This window comes from Thalia democratica, chromosome 4 (genome assembly GCF_965202585.1).
Source record: "Thalia democratica chromosome 4, ktThaDemo2.hap1.1, whole genome shotgun sequence".
NCBI lineage: Eukaryota > Metazoa > Chordata > Thaliacea > Salpida > Salpidae > Thalia > Thalia democratica.
In genome coordinates, this window is record NC_139168.1 from 43,730,637 (window position 1) to 43,738,441 (window position 7,805).

The following is a 7,805-nucleotide window of genomic DNA, read 5'->3' on the forward strand; positions in this document are numbered from 1 at the left end:
TTCAAAAGTTTAGAGGTATGTGGTTTATAAAAACTGTTTAGTTAAAGCTATACCGTATTTTTAGGTTAAATCAGTTTATTACAGGGTTACCCAAATAGGGCAATATGACCCCTTTAAGAAAGGCTTTAGTTATTAAAGCAGAAAAAGATTAAACGGGTAATTTAACTATTAAAAGGCAACATCTAACAAATAAGCATTAAGCACGATTTCTTTTGAAAATGAGTTTAGAAAACCCTAGTAAAACATAACATTATTAAACTGGATAATTTAAGTTTAATAAAAAGAAGCATATATATTATTTAATTTTCGGTAGCTATGTCTCAATTTAAATTAACCATATTAGACTACATTTTTACTTAGCTACTAAGAACTATCATCCCATCCAAACAATTTACTTTAAAGCTTACAAGATAAAGAAATAAGCCTACATCTAGGTTATTATTACTTTTTATTTATATTTTTATTTTAATCTCTACAGATTATATACATTTTTAACATTAAGATTAAATTTTGATCTGTCTTTTAAGTAAATATATGTTTTTATTTAATCTTTATGTTTTGTTTAGTAATATGTTTAGTAAATTTATGATATTATTAATTATTATTTAAGAAAAAATCATTATTATTTTTTTTTACCTATATAAATGACAATTCAATGTTGTTTCATAAACGTTTTAATACATTTTCATAAAACATAAAACAATAGTTTTTTGTAACTAAAAACAATAAACTTTAGAAAACTTCTTCAGTAATCAATAAGGTTGCTTTAAAAAAACCAATTAACAAAAACTCTAAGTTAATGTAAAATAGTAATTTACGCAAAAATAAACATTTTAAATTACAAAACAAAATGGTTAAAACAAACAAAGACACTTACAACTTGTAAGTTACAAGTATATCAAATAACCAAAGACACTTTTAAATAAATAAAAAAACCTTATAGTCAAACTCTTTCTGTTTACATAATTCAGGTTTATTTAAAAACATTGAGATTGCTTCTAATCTAATCAAATCAATTGAATTTTTACGATTGTTAATAAAGTTAAATTTCGATAAATCATAGTTGTTTGCATAATCGACGCTATTAATTAGATGTTCTATTGTTTTTTTTCTTGGGGCTTTAGATTATTTTTTGTTGTTAGTCAATGTATTTATTAGGTAAAAGTTTGTAATTAAAAATTTTGCATTTTTGTTAATCTATAAATTCTATATATATTATATCAAAATATGTTTTTACCTTTGTTTTAAGAATTAAACTTTTGTGTTATTTTTACTTTTGATTTTTTCCTTATGTGTTTTTCTGTTTATGTGGCCTAGGTTTTGATGCTTAGGTCCATCATATGGGCAATTAACTTTCAATACTAATAAAAGAAAAAGTTCCGGTGGTAATAGTGTGGTTAGGGAATTTTAAGTTATAATAGTTTTATTTGATGTGTATAGATTAAAGGTGTAGCTAGAATAAAGAAAACCTAAGGGTTAATAAATAATATTAACTACTGATTTGTTTTCAATGAGCTTTCTTTCGTAAAAAAAAAATCAGTTATTAAATTGGTAACTTGTGGTTAAAGATAAAATACATTTCCACTTAACAAAATCATCTTTAAAAAACTTTTTATATCAATATTGGATAATAAACAAAGACAAAAGTTCTAGCTTATTAGGACTGTAAGCTGTCCAGTGAACATTAAAAAAATAAATAGCTTAAAAGAGAAAAGCCTTGTTCTGAAAGGTCCCAGGTTGAACTGAGTGATGTTTTGCTAAACAATTTAATCGTGTAAACAATTTATTGATATGTAGCATAAGGGTATATATGCTTTTAATGCTTATAAAATTTATATCAACTAAAAATGTAAATATTTATTACTTTGATAGGTTCAGATGATATTGGTCACACATCAATTGTTGATATATGTCTTGTTATGTTTTTGTTGGTAGTATTGTGTAAGGTTGCTAAATAAGTATTTATATTTATTAGCTAGAAATGAAATATTGTTGTAAAAGTTTATGTTTCTATACAGATGTCTATTTACAGACACTATATAGTTTTTCAACTAAACTCACTGCTAAATCAATAATATTGTTCTGTTTTATATTTTTTTATTTAAACAAAGGTAAATTTTTTGTATAAAAGTTTTTTTAATAATTTATTTTAGTTTAAGTAATTATATGGTGTGTAAATCCATAAGAAAGAGGTTTTATTAAACGTTAAGTCTTGACTATATCTATAAGTAAATTTTTCAAAAAACTATAAATTTGATTACAGTACATTAGTAAAAATGTTGTTATAATGATTTTTTTGCAACACATTTTTGCAAAAACACTGATTTAATGTTATAACGTATATGAAATAAGTAACCGAGTAAATTTAAGCCGCTTTAGAAAACTAAATATATTTTCGAATAATCTTTTGTCATTTAGTTTTTGTTTTTGCGTTTAAGTTTTTAACATCTAATCTGAAGCTATATATCTGCATTATACAAGACAAAATTTCAATTGTTTGTTGAAGTTAAACTAGAAATTTAAAGTATTTTTGTTTTGATTGATATGCATAACAAAACTTATTTGAATAATAATTTATATTCTTAAATATTTATTTCAGTTAAACTTTTATGTTTTATAATTTTAAGTTAAAGATCAGCAGGCTGACCATTGACCAATAATACATTTCAAGATAAAGCGTCTTGAAATAGACTACGTAAGTTCGCAATCAATGTGGTAAAATTTTAAACATCTATCTTATTTTTACATTGTTTGTGTCAAGTTTTCACAATAATTTTTTAGAAAATGTACTTTAAATTTGACCGGGAATTTAAAAGTTGGAAATTATGTGTTAATATGTAATGATATTAACATCTCATTTTCGTATTTTAAAGCGGATGTTGTAAACTGTCTACGCAGATTTCGTGACGTGCTTCCAGTATTAAAAACAAACATTTTTATTATTTCAAGGAGTTAATTTCATTCCGACGAGTATATATCGGCGTTTGTCTTTCAAATAAGCGTTAAAGTTAGTTGACTTATTGAAAGACGTTTCATTAACTTGTTTCGAGAAAACGTCTACATCGCGGAGTTGATGTTAGTATTTATGTAACTTTGTTGATACTTTTTATAGATTTTATTTGTGTCGTGATTTAATAGTTTCTTTCTTCAGAACTAAGAATTATTATTGAAAATAAATAAAATTGCATTTATTCAAAGTGTGTTTTATTCATAACTTAGGAATAAGTTTGTAACTATATTAAACTAGCTCGAAAGTAAGTCCGAATTAGTTAAAGTGGAAACCACGCAGTGTCTATTAAGAACCTTGAATCTTCTGGTAAGGAATCTTTAAGCAGTCAACAGAATAAATGCACACAAACAACAATGACGATATCAATCTTAATAATTCTCATCAAGCAGAGATGATGAATGATAATGCTGAATTTTATCCGTCAAACAGCATTCAACAACAATTTAGAAAATCAAGCGAATTTAAGCAGCTAACAAATGAAGGAGAGTTAAGAATTTTGCAAAACAAAATTAAAAAGTTAAATAATAGATTAAAGCAGTCTAGATCACCACATTACGAACGTGCGATGCTAGAAAAACGCGAACCTTTTTACGATGATTACGAAAAAAGTAATCAAAATAATTTAAACATTTTTAGCGACACATTTAAGGCGCAAAGACTAAGTAAAAAGTTTAAAAGGTTAGACTTTGTAAGAAACCCTCGTGATATTATTAGTTTTTTCGAGGAGGAAATGTTAAATGAAAATATTTCTAGTAATACAGAAAAGTATAAATTTTTAACTGGGTTTTGGCCGAGAGAAGAGTTGTCAGACTATTATAAAATGACAGAACGAGGTGAAAGAAATTACAGTTCTTTGAGAAACTTTTTTATTAATAGGGACAATCAGTTAGCTGAAATTTTAGATAAAATTCCAATTTGGGATGATTGTACAAACTTTAATAAAATATTTGCTACAGCCGTGAGTTGGGCCAAATGTCCAGAGCAGGACAGAATTAAGTTTTTTCTTGCATACTTAATGCCCTTTTCGATTAAAGATAAGATTAGGGATTATTTTGATGAAAGCTTAGAAGTTTTTAAAAGAAAAGGACAAACCATATGGAATGCTTATAAAGAAAACGCATTAATACCTAAGCAAGTTAATTACGATAGACTACAGCAGTATGAGCAAAATCATTATAAGTCTAAAATAAATTACCATAAGCGAGTTTGTCGTAATAATCAACAAAATTTTTATTTAAGAGATAATGGTATTAATCATAATTACAATTATCGTCAACATAACCAAGATAGAGATAGTTTTAAACCAAGAAAATCATACAATGGGAATAGTAGTAATAATGTTAACATAGCACAGTGTTTGTCATGTCATCAACACTTACCTACAAAAACATCTAATACAAGCAAAGAGTTTCAAACAACCAAAGAAAAAGCTCAGGTAATCAAAAACACTATAGCAGTTGGAGTAACTGGTCAAGTAGTATGGTTTAATGTTCGCAAAGGTTACGGTTTTATTCAACGTGATGATCGGAAAAGCGATATTTTTGTTCATTATACAGCTATCGCCAAAAACAACCCTAACAAATTCTTAAGGTCTCTTGCACAAGGAGAAAAAGTCCAGTTTGATATTGTTGTAGGTAAAAATAACATGTCAGAAGCCGCAAACGTGACAGGTCCTAATGGTAAAACAGTTCAAGGGTCTAAGTATGCTGTAGATAAGAATTCAAACTACAACCAAAAATTTAAACAAAAAATATTTGACGCAAACCATCATTCGAGTGACTTCCAACAGCAGAAAATAAAAGCTAGTAGAGCTTATAAGCAAGCTTTTGCTTTTAAAGCAAAACAAGGTAAACTTATCAAAGAAAAACATCAGAAACAACAGCAGAAAAATATCAGTTACAATAAAAAGTATGATAGCAAGCCAAAATATCAAGTGCCAACAGTGCAGCTTAAAAATTATAAACAAGACTCAGGCTATTACAATTCTTCAAAAACAAAATCACAAACTAGCGTATCAAGCAACATATTAGCTAAAGAGAAAAACAATTTGGCAGTACTTAATTCCTTTGACAAAAAAGAAATTATAACACAGAATAAAAAAGAGTCAGAATTACTAATAGCAGGTCTAAAACTTTTAACATTTATCATAAAGCCTTTTGAAGATAAAATATAAGTATTTTCACAAAACTAACGAAACGGATTTTAATAAAGGTAAAAAATTGTAATTTTTTATTAACATGAACATCTATTTTAATATTTTTTAAACTCAGGTAATTTTTTTAAGAAGTTAAAATGAAAGAAACTATTAAGTGTATTTATTTTGTATTCTTTTCTGATACAATTTCTGAATTGTAAAGTTTATTGCTTTTTTACTTTTAATGATGTGTTATGAAGCTTTTTATATTATAAATTAAAGTTTAGCAATTGAACTAATTATTAAAAGCTATCAAATAGCAATTATAAAATAGAAAAGTTTCATATGCCTATTTTTTGCATTAAAATTTTAGTAACTACTTTTTTTCTCTAACTTTAAAACAAAATTAAATTACCAGACTTTTTGCTCGTAAAATAATCAAGTTCAAGTTTAAAGCTTCAAAATTCAACTCGTATTAAACTTTTCCTATAAATTTTGAATTTAAAAGTACTTTCAACTCCCATTTAGTTTTGACTGTTAACGATCGAAAAAAAGCACTCGCTAAATTTTACTCTTTATAAACTTCTACAATGCATAAGTTTTGTGTCACTTTATAAAGAAATACTTTATACTTGAATCCTATAAAAGTTTGTGCATGAAAATAGTACTTATTGTTTTGTAAAATACTTTAAAGAAAATGTTTTCTGTTTTATTTATTAAAGTTTGCGAGTTGAATATTAAGAACATATGTTTTTCTAAGTTAAAAACAAAATTAAAGTTTTTCATGTTTTTTAAACTATTAATTTTCTTTTAATGCATCTTTAAATGCTTAATTTTTGTTTTGTTTTGTATAAAAAAATGGGTTTGAAAGTAAATACTGACAGTTTCGTTATTGTCTTTTGGCATAATAACATAGTAGTTTTTACTAAACTTTCTTGAAAGAATATCTCAACTTTTTTTTTTTGAACCGCGTATTTTTGAAATGAATACTACAATGATGGCCAATGAAAAGATGAATTTTTTCTATGTCAAAAAGTGATTTCGATGAATTTTTGAATTTAAAGTTTAGAGAAGAACAAGCGAATTAAAACAATTCGTTCCTGCTAAATAAACCACCGTAGAAGAAGAAATCGGAAGAGAAACGCCGGAATAGAAGATGCCCGAGGACAACAGGCACAAGGACAAGAACCCCAAGGATAAGAAGCCTGAGGACAACTAAATGACTATCATTGTTACTTACTTTGTCTTTATGTTGTGTCTTATCTTAATTTTTGTAAATTATGTAATTTTTGAGATAATAAGTTATACAGTTTCTTTTTCTTACTTTTTTTTTGACCCCCCTCCCCTTTTAACAATTATAAAAAGTTTAAAGTTAAGTAGGATTTTAATGATTTAAATTATTTAAACCCAGGCTTTAAACGTTAAAATTGAAAATTTAAAAAGAAACAATGTAATGATATTAACATCTCATTTTCGTATTTTAAAGCGGATGTTGTAAACTGTCTACGCAGATTTCGTGACGTGCTTCCAGTATTAAAAACAAACATTTTTATTATTTCAAGGAGTTAATTTCATTCCGACGAGTATATATCGGCGTTTGTCTTTCAAATAAGCGTTAAAGTTAGTTGACTTATTGAAAGACGTTTCATTAACTTGTTTCGAGAAAACGTCTACATCGCGGAGTTGATGTTAGTATTTATGTAACTTTGTTGATACTTTTTATAGATTTTATTTGTGTCGTGATTTAATAGTTTCTTTCTTCAGAACTAAGAATTATTATTGAAAATAAATAAAATTGCATTTATTCAAAGTGTGTTTTATTCATAACTTAGGAAATAGTTTTGTAACTTATACTGTTAGTATATTATTTACTTCTCGTAAGTATAGCAGTCAGTAAGTTACTGGAGACCACGTAGTTAAGACATAAAACATAAAAACCAATAAAGTCCTTATTGGTTAAAAATATAATTCTAAAGTCTTAGTTGTATTGTCAGAATTTGAATAGTCTTAATTTGAGTTGGCGTAGTTTTAAATGTTGGAATCAAATTGTCACAACTTAATATTTACAATTTTTTTTTTTTTACAGAACTAAGTTGAAGTGTGTTAATCCTTTAACACACAGAAACATATCTTGGTACAATAAAGGAAGATAACTTTATAATTTGTTTTTATTAATTTAAATTTTAGGAATTTGAAATTTAAGAACCAGTATTGTTGTAATTTAAATTTTCAAGGTTTTATTGCCATGTATTATTTGTATATCGTTTTGGCGACTTAGATATAGTTATTTAAAAAAATAAACATTTTCACCATGTGTGTAATAAATAAAATAATTTAATGCTGTTTCATTAAAAAATCTAGGCAGTCAAATACAAGTTTTATATAATAAGCACGCTTATTAAATCACTCATACTTTTAAGCAATGCTAAAACAAATTAGCCTATATTAGGATCATATTAACAGTATAGTTAAAATTATAATTTTAAAATTATGAAAACACTTATAATTTCAAATAATATTTAGTTATTGATTCATTTTAGTAGGGTATCTTATTTTTTTATATAATCGCCTCCGGTGTTAAAAGTTAACTTTTTTCAAGTCATTTATTCACTTATTTTTTGCTCCCAGATAACAAACATCGCTCACTGAGGCAAACCTGTT